The sequence below is a fragment of the Scyliorhinus torazame genome, chromosome 7, assembly GCF_047496885.1.
Source record: "Scyliorhinus torazame isolate Kashiwa2021f chromosome 7, sScyTor2.1, whole genome shotgun sequence".
In the NCBI taxonomy this organism is placed as follows: Eukaryota; Metazoa; Chordata; class Chondrichthyes; order Carcharhiniformes; family Scyliorhinidae; genus Scyliorhinus; species Scyliorhinus torazame.
This window is the reverse complement of record NC_092713.1, coordinates 137,356,148-137,371,525: the sequence shown is the minus strand read 5'-3', so window position 1 is coordinate 137,371,525 and position 15,378 is coordinate 137,356,148.

Here is a 15,378-nt window from a genome sequence, read left to right as displayed (position 1 = left end):
GATTGAAGTGTATAAGATCCTGAATGGTCTTGACAAGGTGGACATGGAAAGGATCTTTCCTCTTGTGGTTGAGTCCAGAACTAGGAGATGCTGTTTTAAAATTAGAGGTTGCCCTTCTAAGACAGAGATGAGGAGAATTTTCTTCTCTCAGAGGATTGTGCGACTTTGGAACTCTCTACCTCAGAAGGCAGTGGAGGGGTCGGTCATTGAATATTTTCGAGGCGGAGATACCCCTTAGGCAAATGAGTCTAAAGTTATGAGGGTAAAAGGGAAAGTGGAATTTTAAACACAGATAGATCAGTCATGACCTTAATGGCTGGTGGAGCATGACCGAGGAGCTGAATGGCCTACTTCTGTTCCTATGTTATCTTTCATAAGTACCTCTTTGATTGAGCCATTGGCCATCTATCTTAATGTTTCCTTATGCGGTTCCATGTCAATTGTGTTTCATTATGTTCCTGTGAAGGACCTTGAGACATTTTACCATGTTAAAGGTGCTATATAAATGAAATTTATTGCTATTTTGTTAGATGTTTGGCTAACCTGCCTGTTGGCTTTAATCCAATATGGGACCAAAGAGTAGGTAGTGCAGACCCTTTGAATATGTGTTCTCAATGCATGCCGAGTGCAATGTAAAAGTGATCCCTTTGTGATGAGTCTTAAGTTAGCCTTGCAACATTATCCAAAGTGATCTCCAAGCTGGACTTCCTCATTCCAGGTCTCTTGGTTTATATTGGGAATGTGAACAAATTGATGAGATCAGATGGTTCTCAAAGGAAATATCTAATCCTTCCACTGGCGGAGCCAGGTGTCAAAATTCACCGGTTCCGGCATCAAATTCAATGCACTGAGCGAATCTTAGGAGAAGTACACAGCTCAAATACAGTAGCATTCTGAAAAGGGTTGGTAGCAGAAGCCACCACAGATCTGTGACAAAACTCTCAGGCTACACTTAAAATAGATAGCAGATAAATGATAAGAGGCCACATGCTGAGAGTGTTTATTGTAAGTGCGATAATTACACATTAATTTGAAGGGAATTTATCTGCAGTCACTATGCCAAATGTGTGCAGACGTGTTACATTCCAACCAGATCTAACTAGTGACTAGTATAATATTACCGAGCTGTAGGTGTGTCTGTGTGACTCTTAAATTAATCAGATACTTGTTGAGATTTTAAATTGCAATTAGGACTAAGGCATTAGCGGAACAATTCATGAGAGCTCCATGTCTCCCAAATATGCTTGAACTAAAATCAATTGATGTGTTCAGATGGAAATAGCCATTCAGCATAAGGAAGAGAATAAATAGACGGTGATAGAGTGTTCCTATTCCTATCTTTGGAACATGTCCGGTCTGTGTCATTCAATTTCAGATCACTCACTACACAATGCCACTGGGCTCAGCTTGGGTTCACTTCCAGGGTTGACACAACTTGCACGGCCATGCCTGTCCCAGAAACAAGGTGCACTTTTCCAAATTGCTGTATTTCAGCCCCTGCCAGCTTAATCCATTTTTATAAAGTAGATTGATTCTGCAATAAAGCTGACTACTGTAAGATTAATGTCTCTGCTCGGGAAATAGGACTTCCCAGTTTGCGAAAACACAACTGCGTTTTGAAGGCAGGAATGTTCCTTTCTAAACATAAGCTCGGACTCTATTCTCTTCATTAACTTGAGGCTGTTCATTCACATGCTGGACGTATCTGTACAGTAACATGTATCACTGATGGTCAGCCACCAATAGTGTTGCGCAAACGTGCTAGATGCAATTTTGGAGGATTGGCAGTGATGATTGACCTATTTCCGATGGTTTGACCTTAGCCTAGGCCCAGTATTGGACAGACATAAGACTGATAATTTTATGTTTATCCACAGTTTATCCAACCACTTTGTGTTTGTATTATGGAATGAACAGCTCCATTATATGCCACTATGTTAACACTTTTAAAATGGCTTGCGTCTTGATGCCAGTGGGCCAAAATTTTTAGCCATGTCAATTCAATGACAATTGATTTTTTTCAAGCCTTTCTTTTGCTCTGAAGGTTTTAACCTTTATTTTACCACAGCCTAATGTCCCTTCACTCGCGTTGTGCCAGTAACATTCTTTTTTTAAAAAATATTTTTATTGGCATTTTCCATTTTACAAAGTGAAACTTAGCATCCAATATTTACAGTTTGTACAGTTCTTATGTACATACAATCTTTCTTGATATATCCTCTCCCCTCTTTGTTAAGTAATGGGTTAAGAGACATTGCAATTAGTTGTCTCATTTATGTTAAGTATCCATTAATTATTCCACTGATATGTAAAGGGGCTTCAGGTGGCCTCTGTCAGGTGATGTATAGTTAGAGTTTTGTGCTACGGCTGTTGGAATGAAATAAATGTGTGTTTGTGAAAAAGGAACGGAACTTTAGACTCTTCATATCACAGCAACTAAAACTTCTAACACTCTTTCTCCTCTCCCTCCTCCCCCCTCCCTGACCCCTCCTTGGCATCCCCCTCTTCCGCTCTGGGTGTTCTGTCCCTGTGCTCCTGTTCTCCCATTCTTCCCCCCTTCCTTCTGCGGTTTTTGTTGCAGTCCTTGTGGGTTCGGGGTGGGGGGGCTCCTCCATGCTTCTTCCTGTGGTTCCCCTGAGGTTCCTCCTCATTTCCTCCTTCCCACTTGTACCTTAGTGTTGTGCATTTCTGTCTGTTCTCCCCCGTCTCTCATTCTTTCCCTCTTCCCCTAGTCTCTGTTGTCCTTGAACAGGTTTTGGAACAGGCTGGCGAATTGCTCCCATGCTATGAGGAAGCCTTCTTCCGTTCCTCGGATGGCGCACTTGATCTTCTCCAGATGGAGAAATTCTGCCAGCCAGTCTGCAGCTGTGAGTGGTGCTGCTGAGCGCCAGCTGAGCAGGATTCTCCGGTATGCGATTAGGGAAGCGAAAGCAAGAGCGTCGGCCCTCTTCCCCGTGTGTAGCTCTGACTGTTCTGATACCCCAAAGATTGTCACTCTCGGGCACGGCTCCACCCTCACCCCCACAACCTTGGACATTGCCTGTGCCAGTAACATTTGTAGCCACCTAAAATGGCTGATTCCCGATTAATTTGGCCAAAACCCAATGTAAAATGGCTAACCGAAAAGGCTGATGGGAAAATCAGCCAACAGGGAACAAACGGACAGCTGCAGACAGAATAGCGTATTCGGCTCTGGGGAAGTCGGCCCAGATCGATACCCAAGACTATTAGCAGCACATCAACCCAGGCATCTGCAGTTTCATCGGCTATCCCCGGGAACAATTGCAACATATTAGCAATTGAATGCCGATCCAGACCTCTCGGCGCCAGCAGTGGCCGAGACAAGGAAAGGTGAACGACCACCCCCCGATCAAGGAATCGCCCCATTATTGGAGCATATCGAACCCAGTGATTGGGAACAAGTCCAATCACTTGGGACCAGGGTCAAGGTACGTCCCGAGAGGCGGGAAGCCCCTGGGACCTATAAAAGATAGGGGCCAAGTTCAGATCGACCCTTCTCTCCCTTCTTCTCCTGCTCGCAACCTTCGCAAGAACCATCGACCAGCAACCATAAGTTTGACTCCAGCGATCGCTACCCGATAGAGACTCCTAGCCATCGACCTGTATCAGCCTTTGAATCCTGCAAGCCAGACCCAATTCGATAAGCCATTCGTTTCCCTGACCTGGTGGGCCATTCCCAAAAGTTAAGTATTGGCCAGTAGTGGTAGGTAGTAGTCTAGAAAGTAGGATTATTGTATAAGTATTTATTGCTGTATATAATAAATGACCGTTGATTTTAATCTTACTAAGCGGTGTGCTGCATTATTAATCATAACTAGAGCTTGAACAACGTGGCGGTATCAGAAAGATACCTGGCGACTCGTGAGCAAAGGTGACAGAATTAGAGCTAATAAAACTAAGGCTAATAAGAGCAACAAATTGGCGACTCTGGTGGGACCCGATATAGAAGTGGAAAACACTCCAGGAGAACCCCAGGAATTTGAATGGAATCCAATTGGAAACAAAAACAAAAAAAAAACGACAAGTGTTCAAGCGCTTCTGGTTAATAATTCACAATTCGGAAGTGTGTGTATGCATGCGTAACTAACAGGGCTACAAGGTAAAACTGATAGATTTTGTTGCGTCAAAACTGTCGGAAGTCGGTATTTTCGGAAATTAGCGCAAGTCATACCCGCATCTACGACACCACCTTAGCCCCCTGTTCCAAATTCGACCGAAGCAAGCAGATAAGAGAGATGGCCATGCAGGCAATGCAACGCCTCATGAATCCCGAAGAATTTGCGGTCACAGCGACCAGCAGCAGTAGAGTGGGACAGTGTCCCATTTGGGAGGAGGAGATTCGGAAATATCTCAAGGGCAAAGGATGGCCCATGTGGGATGATTTCTGCAGTAATGACAACTCAGGTCCCGGAGGTATAGGGCATACTTGGTGGGAGAACATGAGTGAAATCCATAAGAAGAGCTTAGCAAAAGCGCAAAAGCCGATGGCAATTGTGTCCTGTCTGGCACAATTGCGAGGCACAGAGGAGGTCGTCAGGACGCTCTGCAAACAGGTAGAGGGCATACATCGGATGAGTAAAGTCGATGTATGCGAGATGGAGAAAGAGAATCTGGAGTTAAGGCGGAAATTAGCGGCAAAGGACGAAGAGATGGCTGACGCCAAACGGGGTCACCAGTCTTGTCTGGCGCATTTGAGTAGTTTCCAGTCCCAGTATGAGAAGGCTCATCAGGACACGCAGCGTGCAGTCCTGGTGAAGAAAGAGACAGAGAAGCAGGTGGAGACGCTACAGAAGCAATGTAGTGATCTCAAGGCAGCCTTGAGAGCGCTCCACGCTGCAACCACGGAACAAAGGCAGAGTACCATAGACCATGCAAAGTGCCGAAAGCAAATTGCAGATCTGCAATCACTGCTTTCTGTCCAAAAGGGATTCCAAGAAACCTTTGGGGAAAGTTTAGAACAGGAAGACGGCCCTGATTGGGAAGAATTGCAGGAGACAGCGCAGAGGTATGTTCAGGGAACATGTGCGCAGGGAAAGCCCCAAAGGAGGAAAGCACCCCCACCCCCACACTGCAGGTAGTTCAGGCTCCCATGAACCCTGTAACAACCCACCGCACAGCCACATCAGACGAGGCGGAATTCCTATATTCCACCCCCCTCACAGTGACCCAATTACGGGACGCGTGTGCGAAAATCACACCGTTCCTCCCTGCTTCAGACCCACACCATTTCTTTGCCACCGTTAAACACCAGGCGACCTTGTACGGCCTGGATGAGAAAGAGCAGGTAAAGCTCATGGTCCTAAGCTTAGACCCATCGGTAGCAGCAGCCCTTCCCGACCCACAAAACGTAGGAGGAGGCACCCTTGCAGAAATGCATACCGCGATCCTGGATGCGATCGGGTATAACCGGGGTGACCCCGTGGGTGGCCTAAATAAGTGCAGACAGAAGAAGTCTGAACACCCCACAGCGTTCGCAGGACGCTTGTGGATTCACTTTGAAGCCGTTTTTGGAAACGTAGACTGTGCCCATTTGTCCCCAGACAATATGGCCAAATGGATCCGCACCCTTATCTCCCATGCCACCGAGGCAGGACAGAATGCCTGTAGTAATTATGACCCTCGGAGGAGGCTCATAATGAGAAGTGGGTGGTAAAAAGATTGTCCCGCGTTTGGGAACAGTCTGCTCACAATAAACCTGCCACTAAAACCCCCGAGGAAAAGCAAGCCGCCGCAGACGTGCAGGCAGTAAGAACCACTCTTCACAACCCCGCCTGGGTAAACGAGGGAAAGAGCAGCCCCCCAGCAAAACCGCAAGAATGTTACAACTGCGGACAGTTGGGACAAGAGTGCAATGCCCCTAAAAAAGAGCCCAACAGACAGGCACTCTCAGTAAGAAAAAGGCAGAGCCCATACATAGCGTTAGCGCCCAGTCGGATCAGACAGACTTGACCGGAACGGACTGACGGTGTACAGGCTCCCCCAGTTGGGTCTGCGATACCCTTTGGGATAGGTCAGGACGACCCGTAGTCGCAGCGAAAATTCGGGGACAGCCGATCGAGCTTCTCTGGGAGACAGGAGGGTCCCGCACCACCTTAAATTCCTCCACCCTTGGTCAGGACACGTGGCCCACTACAGCCACTATCACCCTCAGCGGCTTCACAGGCCACTCACAGCAGGGACACATCACAGCCCCTGTACCCATCCAAATCGGAACCATTAACACAAAACACCCCGTAGTTTTGGTCGACCTGCCCCACACAGCAGAACACATTCTGGGAATCGACTTTATGAATTCCCACCACCTATCTTTCAATCCAGTCAACCAGTGTGTCTGGAAGATGGCGAAATCCGCTAGAGCCCCCGCAACGCTCAACATTGGGGACTATATGAACAAAATTAGCGCAGTAGGCGAGTTTTGGTTCAACCCCACCACACTCAGCACGGACCGGCAGGTTAGGGCAGTCCTGCAAAAAAACAGGGCAGCATTCGCGACCCACAAGCACGACTGTGGACGGATGACCGGTTCCGTACAAATAACAGGACCGGACCCGAGACCCCAAAAGCAGTACGGATTCCCCCTAGAAGCAGAGGGAGAAATCCTAAAGGTTATAGAGAGCTTATTAGAGCAGGGTGTCCTAAGACCGGTAGCCTCTACTAATAATGCCCCGATTTGGCCAGTAAGGAAGCCCGACGGATCATGGCGCTTGATCATTGATTATCGGGAACTCAATAAAGTCACCCCCGCAGCAGCCCCCACCGTAGCAACAAGTCCCGAGACCATGCTCAAACAGGGACTCCATGCCTGATATTTCACGGTTTTGGACGTCAGTAATGAATTCTGGTCCATTCCATTGGCAAAGGCGTGCCAGTATAAATTTGCCTTCACTTTCAGAGCGCAGCTGTACGCGTGGACATGCCTGCCACAAGGCTTCCACAACTCCCCCTCCATTTTCCACCGACAGCTGGCAAATGGACTAGCAAAATTTTCTCGCCCCGAATGTCTGGTACAGTATGTAGACGATCTACTACTGCAGACAGACACAAAGGAAGAGCACATTGAGCTTCTGTCCGAACTCCTGGAATTACTACATTCCATTGGATGTAAAGTCAACCCCAAAAAGGCCCAGATATTGGAAGAGAAAGTGGTATATTTGGGTACTATTATCACACACGGCAAACGCGAGATTGAGCACAAAGGAATTGACTCGATCGCTAAATTGCCCCTTCCCCAAAACGTTTCAGCCCTCCGGTCGTTTTTAGGACTGGTTGGCTACTGCCGAAACCACATCGACGGTTTCGCCAGCAAGGCAGCGCCCCTCTCAGACCTCCTAAAGAAAGGAGCCCCCTGGGAATGGCTTCTGCAGCATACGGATGCTGTGGAATCATTAAAACAGGCGCTCATCGCCGCCCCCGCACTACAAGTTCCAGACCCGCTTTCCCCTTACGCCATAGAAGTAGCGACCACAGACCGCACCCTTTCAGCCGTGCTCCGACAGGAATGGCACGACCAGCTAAGACCCGTGGCTTATTCCTCCCGAATTTTAGATGCTGTGGAGCAGGGATTCTCAGCCTGTGAGAGGCACCTGCTAGCAGTTTTCTGGGCAGTACTTTTCATACATTACCGGACTGAACCCCATCACCATTTTGACCGAGCACACCCCCACCCAACTTTTACTAGACGGACTTAAGGACGGTACCGTCAGCCAAATCCACGCTGCTAGGTTAACCATTCTCTTACAAGGAAAGGACATCACAGTAAAGCGGACAAAGACTCACACATACTTAGCAGGCAATTTACAGTACCCCAGAATCCCCCATGAGTGTGAGATCATCTCGCCCCACCATAATACAGGCCCCTTTATAGCTAAAACACCCCCCAGAAAATTAGCCACTCCATCTCAGAGCCCCCCTAACCCGGTCACGTGTGACCCCATTAGGATCTATGTGGATGGATCTTCCACAGTCTTGGGTGGGCAACACATAACAGGTTGTGGGATTTATGTGGAGGACGCGCCCTCGAGGAAATCGCATTAAAATTACCCGGACACTTAGGCGCGCAGGCAGCAGAGCTTGCGGCCATCGCCTACATTGTAGAGCACCCAGATTCCTTCCCCAGCCCAGCAGACATATATTCAGACAGGCTATACATCTGCAACAGCCTCACCGAATTCCTGCTCCTCTGGGAAACAAGAGGATTTGTTTCCGCGGATGGGAAACCCCTCCCCTCAGCCCCATTACTCCGCCATATTTTGCAAAAAGCCAAGGACAGGACTTTTGGCATTATAAAAGTCCGCAGCCACCATCGTTCCTCCCCCCCTGGAAATGTAAAAGCCGACGCACTGGCTAAGGCAGGATCCAGGCATGGGTACTTTTGGAAACCCCCCGAGAGCGCTCCAGTGAGTGTGCCAGTGAGTGCAGTTCAGGTCACGCAGACTAGGATCAAAGATCTAGTAGAGGCCCAGAAGCAGGATAGCGCTCTCACTGAGATCGTGAAAGGGAAGTTTCCAGCCTCATACGAGAGGTACAGAAATACGATGACCACACATGACGGTGTGGTGTTAAAGGACACCCTTTATGTAGTTCCTGAGCAGGATAGGAACCAATTAATCTGTTTATTCCATGATGGTCATGAACACCAGGGAATCGATCCCACCGCAGCCCACCTCAAACAGCTTTGTTGGTGGCCAAGTCTCAAGGAAGATGTATCCCATTACATTGAGAATTGCCTCATCTGCGCACAGAACAACCTAGATAGATATGCCAAATAGGCACAACTCAGCCACACCTGACCCGTTAACGGCCCCTGGACTAACCTCCAGATCGATTTTATAGGTCCATTGCCCCCTTGCAGGAATGGCTATAAATATGTTCTGGTAGTCATAGACACTTTTACAAAGTGGGTGGAAGCATTTCCAGCCCGCACCAACACCGCAAAAAACCACAGCCAAAATCCTAACCCACCACATCTTTACAAGATGGGGACTCCCCCGCAGTATTGAATCGGACCAAGGTTCTCACTTTACGGGACGGGTCATGCAGAATGTCCTCACGATATTTGGCATAACCCAAAAATTTCACATTGCGTACCACCCACAGTCGAGTGGTATAGTGGAGCGCATGAATCGGATCCTAAAAACTACCCTCAGAAAAATGGTCCAGCAGAACAACACCACTTGGGATTCTGTCCTCCCCTTTGCGCTGATGTTTTTGCGTAACACTGTTTCCACCTCCACAGGTTACACCCCACACACCCTCATGACCGGACACCCCATGAAAGGGACAGAATACTTGTTAGGTTTAGACCTGACCAGCCCTGAAGTTACGGCCCTCACCCACGAGAAAGCCGTTGAGCAATTAATCGCTAATGTAAAAACGGCTCAGTTAGCAGCCGCAGTTAAATTGGGCACCAAAAAGAAACAGAGCAAGGCCTGTTTTGATAAGGCAGTGCATGTAACGGAGTATGATATAGGACAACAAGTGATGTTGTCTGTGTATAACCCCAGCACATTTCAGTCTCCAAAATACTCAGGTCCGTACTCCATTACGGATAAAGTAAGCCCGTCAGTCTACAAAATAAAATACCCAAATGGTAAGACTGCCTGGTTTCATATTAACCACAGTACGAATTCTTACAACACCAGGTTAAAGTCCAACAGGTTTGTTTCGATGTCACTAGCTTTCGGAGCGCTGCTCCTTCCTCAGGTGAGGAAGGAGCAGCGCTCCGAAAGCTAGTGACATCGAAACAAACCTGTTGGACTTTAACCTGGTGTTGTAAGAATTCGTACTGTGCTCACCCCAGTCCAACGCCGGCATCTCCACATCATATTAACCAGTTAAAGGTTTATGGAGCACAGTCAGACCACGCCCACCCCGTCATGCTTGACGCAGCAGACCACACCCCGCCCACAGCCAACGTAACCCAACCAACCCCCACCACGTCCAGCCCAGCCACGGACTCGACCTCGACTCCACCCCCAAAATATACACTCCGCCCCGGAACGCCCACAGACTGCAGCAGCAGAGACAGCGACTGTGACTCGGACAATAGCCACAGCACGCCTCCCTACTATCCCCATACAACCGGACCCACACCCAGCGACTCCGATTTCGACTCCAGTGATCCCTTCATGATCACTTTTCTAAATAAATCCCACCACCGACCACCGAAGCACACGGACGACCCCAACTTTGTCCCCACACAACTCGACGAAACTCATTGGCACCGCGACAACTCCTGCAGACTCGTCCGCAACAACGAAAGCAACCCCAACTCACACCACGCAGCCCTCTCAACATTACTTCACTCCAGAGTTTGGCACCCAGGAGAAGGGGACGACCTCGAGTCGGACCCACATCCGCCAACCCCTTTGCGACCCTGTTCGCAACAGAGAACTGAGGTGTCCACATGATGATTTAAAGGAGACACTTCGGAGAAGTGTTGTCCTTCCTGATGGAACCTGCAGGATGTTTTATGTTGTTCGTATGTTTGTTTAAGTGTTGTTCGTCCGACAGGAGAATTTTTTTTCCACACGCTTGTTCAGCGGGACCAACTTGTCCAGATACCTGGTCACCAGACCAGACCCTTGTTCAGCGGTACCAACTTGTCCAGATACCTGGTCACCAGACCAGACGCTTGTTCAATGGAACTAGCTTATCTGCAGATATCTGGTCAACAGACCATACGCTCGTTCAGAGGAACTAGCTTTTCAGCTGGTACTGTTTCAGGTATCAGACGCCCGTTCTGATTCGAGGGTAGAATCACAGCAGCAACCTCACCATGATGACTACATTTTTGCCCATTCTTGTTGGTTGCTCAGGCAGTGGAGAAACGGCGTGAGACCCGCCCTGCCTGGGGACCCCCCCCGTTGGTCAAACACGCTCGGGTAGGGGAGATACGGCATTGGTAGCCGTCCTACCCGGGGACTCCATCCAAATCTCACCCATCGCGGCCCATACACACCTCATTTGACATTTTCATTTCAAAAGTTTTATTTTTTTGGGCGACCTTTAGGTTGCTGCCATATGCTATTTACATCCTAGAACATTGGGATGGTGAATCAGCACTGGCCCCTCACTGGGAAGTGTGCCTAAAATTTGTTTTGAAACAAAATGAGGGAGTCACACATAGTGACCAATTATAAGGGTATAATTGGCCCCCAAAAAAGGACAGACACACTAACATACCGGATATTATACCAAGGTAGTTACAGATACTATGCTTGTTTTACAGAACACCAGAAGCTCCAGGACCAGAGAAAACAGAGAACACAAAGAAAGAAAAAGAAAGAGGACAGCCATGAGGACTTCTTTCATCGTGCTTAACATCTATGATCTTTTTTACGAACATTTGGTTGCGGGGGAACGCGGACCCCATTACTCCAAACCTCCCTGCCGTTAATGTTTCACTGCTCCGCAGTACTCAAAGCCCAGTCACCAGCAACACTGCATCTTCCTGGTGTGACAGCTTCATAACCTGGTACTCCATGTCTTACGTAATTGAAGCACTGTTAGCGTTGGCAATACTCTGCTGTGCAGTGCAGACTATGCGCCTCCGCAAATGGAGAAGGAGAGCGTACCGCGCTCGAACCCCGGTATATCGGATCCGATCCCCTATATTCGGGTATGACCAGACCCCCGACCCCCGCGACCTATAATACAATAATAAAGAACATGCACTGGCGTTTTTCTGTAAATAAAAAAATGTACAAAACCTCCATATACAAAAAATGTATGATCCTGAGCTTGACTGCCAAGCCAGGAAAGAGTATATTGAATGTTATGATTGTTGTTGTATGTTTGAGGAAGATAGGATAATGCAATGTTTGATGAATTTAGTGTATTTAGGTAAAATTAGAGGTTCCAAGTTTTTATTTTGTAGATACATGCCCCTGCCTGACATAGCGCCCTTAGAATTGTTTAGGTAAAAAAAATTTGTGCATAGCTAGGGTCAGAGTAGTGGCCATGTAGGAGGTGTCCCCCTCGGTCAGGGAACGGAAAGGACAAAATGTAGGTGATCCTTCACGCTTCGCGTTAGGATCACAAGTAGGGAATGTAGCCACCTAAAATGGCTGATTCCCGATTAATTTGGCCAAAACCCAATGTAAAAAGGCTAACCGAAAAGGCTGATGGGAAAAGCAGCCAACAGGGCACAAACGGACAGCTGCAGACAGAACAGCGTATTCGGCTCTGGGGAAGTCGGCCCAGATCAATACCTGCGACCATTAGCAGCACATCAACCCAGACATCTGCAGTTGCATCGGCTATCCCCGGGAACAATTGCAACATATTAGCAATTGAATGCCGATCCAGACCTCTCGGTGCCAGCAGTGGCCGAGACAAAGAAAGGTGAACGACCACCCCCCGATCAAGGAATCACCCCATTATTGGAGCATATCGAACCCAGTGATTGGGAACAAGTCCAATCACTTGGGACCAGGGTCAAGGTCCGCCCCGAGAGGCGGGAAGCCCCTGGGACCTATAAAAGATAGGGGCCAAGTTCAGATCGATCCTTCTCTCCCTTCTTCTCCCTTCTTCTCCTTCGCAAGAACCATCGACCAGCAACCGTAAGTTTGACTCCAGCGATCGCTACCCGATAGAGACTCCTAGCCATCGACCTGTATCAACCTTTGAAACCCGCAGGCCAGACCCAATTCGATAAGCCATTTGTTTCCCTGACCTGGTGGGCCATTCCCAAAAGTTAAGTATTGGCCAGTAGTGGTAGGTAGTAGTCTAGAAAGTAGGATTATTGTATAAGTATTTATTGCTGTATATAATAAATGACCGTTGATTTTAATCTTACTAAGCGGTGTGCTGCATTATTAATCATAACTAGAGCTTGAACCACGTGGCGGTATCAGAAAGATACCTGGCGACTCGTGAGCAAAGGTGACAGAATTAGAGCTAATAAAACTAAGACTAATAAGAGCAACACATTCTTCAGTCCTTGTTGTATTCCTACTCAAGTCCCCTCCCACAACACTTTTTCCACTACATTGATGACTGTATCGGTGTCTCTTCCTCTTCTCATCTTAAATTAATCAGATACTTGTGGAGATTTTAAATTGCAATTAGGACTAAGGCATTAGCGGGGCTCTTTCATCTTCACAAGGTCCACTCCAACACTTCCCTTGCCTTCCTTGACTTTACTAGCTCCATTCATGGAGGTAGACTGTCTACTAATATTTATTACAAGCCCACTGACTCCCATAGCTACCTCAATTCCACTTTCTGATACCCTGCTCCAGTAATGACTCCATTACATTCATCCAGGTTCTCCATCTCCATTGCACCTGTTCTGATGGTGTTAACTTCCGACAAGTCTTCCTTCTTCCTGAACTGAGGTTTCTCCCTCATTGTGGTTGACAGGGCCTTCAACCATTTCTGACCCATTTCCTGCACTTCTACCCTCACCCCTTCCTACCCTCCCAGAACCATGAGAGGGTTCCCCTCGTCTTCACTTTACACCCCACAAGTCTCTATTCAAAGGATCATTCTTCACCATTTGTGCCACCTCCACCAATGATGCCACCATCAAACACATCTTCTCGTCCCCACCCCTGTCAGTGTTCCAAAGGGACAATTCCTTCTGTGACACCCTGGTCCATTCCTCTAACACCCTAACATCTCGTCCCACTCCCATAGTACTCCCATTCACTGCTCACACTGTGGTCTTCTCCACATTGGGGAGACTAAACGCAGACTGTGTGACCGCTTTGCAGAACACCTCCACTCAGTCCCCAGACATGTACATGACCTTCCGGTCGTTTGCCATTGTAATTCAGCACCTTGCTATCATGCTCACATTTATGTCCCCGATTCTGCAATGTTTGAGTGAAGCCTAATTCAAGTTGAGGAATAGCACCTTATCTTCCAATTAAGCACTTTTACAGACTTCTAGTCCCAACATTGAGTTCAATAATTTCAGACCATGAACTTTACCCTCCATTTTGAATTTATTTCTGCCATGTGCCAGTTTATATCTTGTTTTTGCTTTCAGAGCTGGCCTTTATTTTGAGGCACGGTAGCACAGTGGTTATCACTATTGCTTCACAGCACCAGGGGCCAGGTTCGATTCCCGGCTGTCTGTGCGGAGACTGCACGTTCTCCTCGTGTGTGCGTGGGTTTCCTCCCACAAGCCCCGAAAGACGTGCTTGTTAGATGATTTGGACATCCTGAGTTCTCCCTTTGTGGCGACTAGGGGATTTTCACAGTAACTTCATTGCAGTGTTAATGTAAGCCTATTTGTGACACTAATAAAGATTATTATAATAACACCATAAGCAGTCTTACAACACCAGGTTAAAATCCAACAGGTTTGTTTGGAGTCACTAGCTTTCGGAGCGCAGCTCCTTCATCAGGTGATCCCTGTCTTGGATTGGGAAATGGCTTATTTTTCATGAGCTAACAGAAGATTCAAAATGCACAGCAATTGTTGCCCTGTCTCCATTAAGAGTTTGCATTTATTTTTATTTTAAAAAATATATATTTTATTGAAATTTTTCATTCACAATTTTTTCCCCTTACACATCAAACATAAAGAAAATTTAACAGTACATGTAACATGTTAACCACACTCTAATAATGAGTAACTAACCAACATGGTAAACTAATCAATTAACATAAAATGAAACTTTCCCCTCCCCCCTCCCTCCACTCCCCCCCCCCCCCCCCCCCCCCCCCCCCCCCCGCCCCCCCCCCCCCCCCCTCCCCCCTGGGTTGCTGCTGCTGGTCATCTATCTTCCCTCTAATGTTCCGCTAGGTAGTCGAGGAATGGTTGCCACCTTCTGGTGAACCCTTGAGCCGATCCTCTCAGTGCAAACTTAATCTGCTCCAGTTTTATGAACCCCGCCATATCGTTTATCCAGGCCTCCAGTCCGGGGGGTTTCGCTTCCTTCCACATGAGTAAAATCCTACGCCGGGCTACTAGGGACGCAAAGGCCACGACATCGGCCTCTTTCGCCTCCTGCACTCCCGGCTCATCCGCAACTCCAAATAAAGCTAACCCCCAGCCTGGTTTGACCTGGACCTTCACCACTTTCGAGATCACTCCCGTCACTCCCCTCCAATACCCCTCCAGTGCCGGGCACAACCAAAACATATGCGTGTGGTTTGCCGGGCTTCCGCCGCACCTCCCACACTTGTCCTCCACTCTGAAGAACCTGCTCAACCTTGCTCCCGTTATGTGTGCTCTATGTAGCACCTTAAATTGAATCAGGCTAAGCCTGGCACACGAGGAAGAGGAATTTACCCTGCTTAGGGCATCAGCCCACATACCCTCCTCTATCTCCTCCCCGGGCTCTTCTTCCCACTTTCCTTTTAGTTCGCCCACCAGCTCCTCCCCCTCTTCTCTCATCTCTC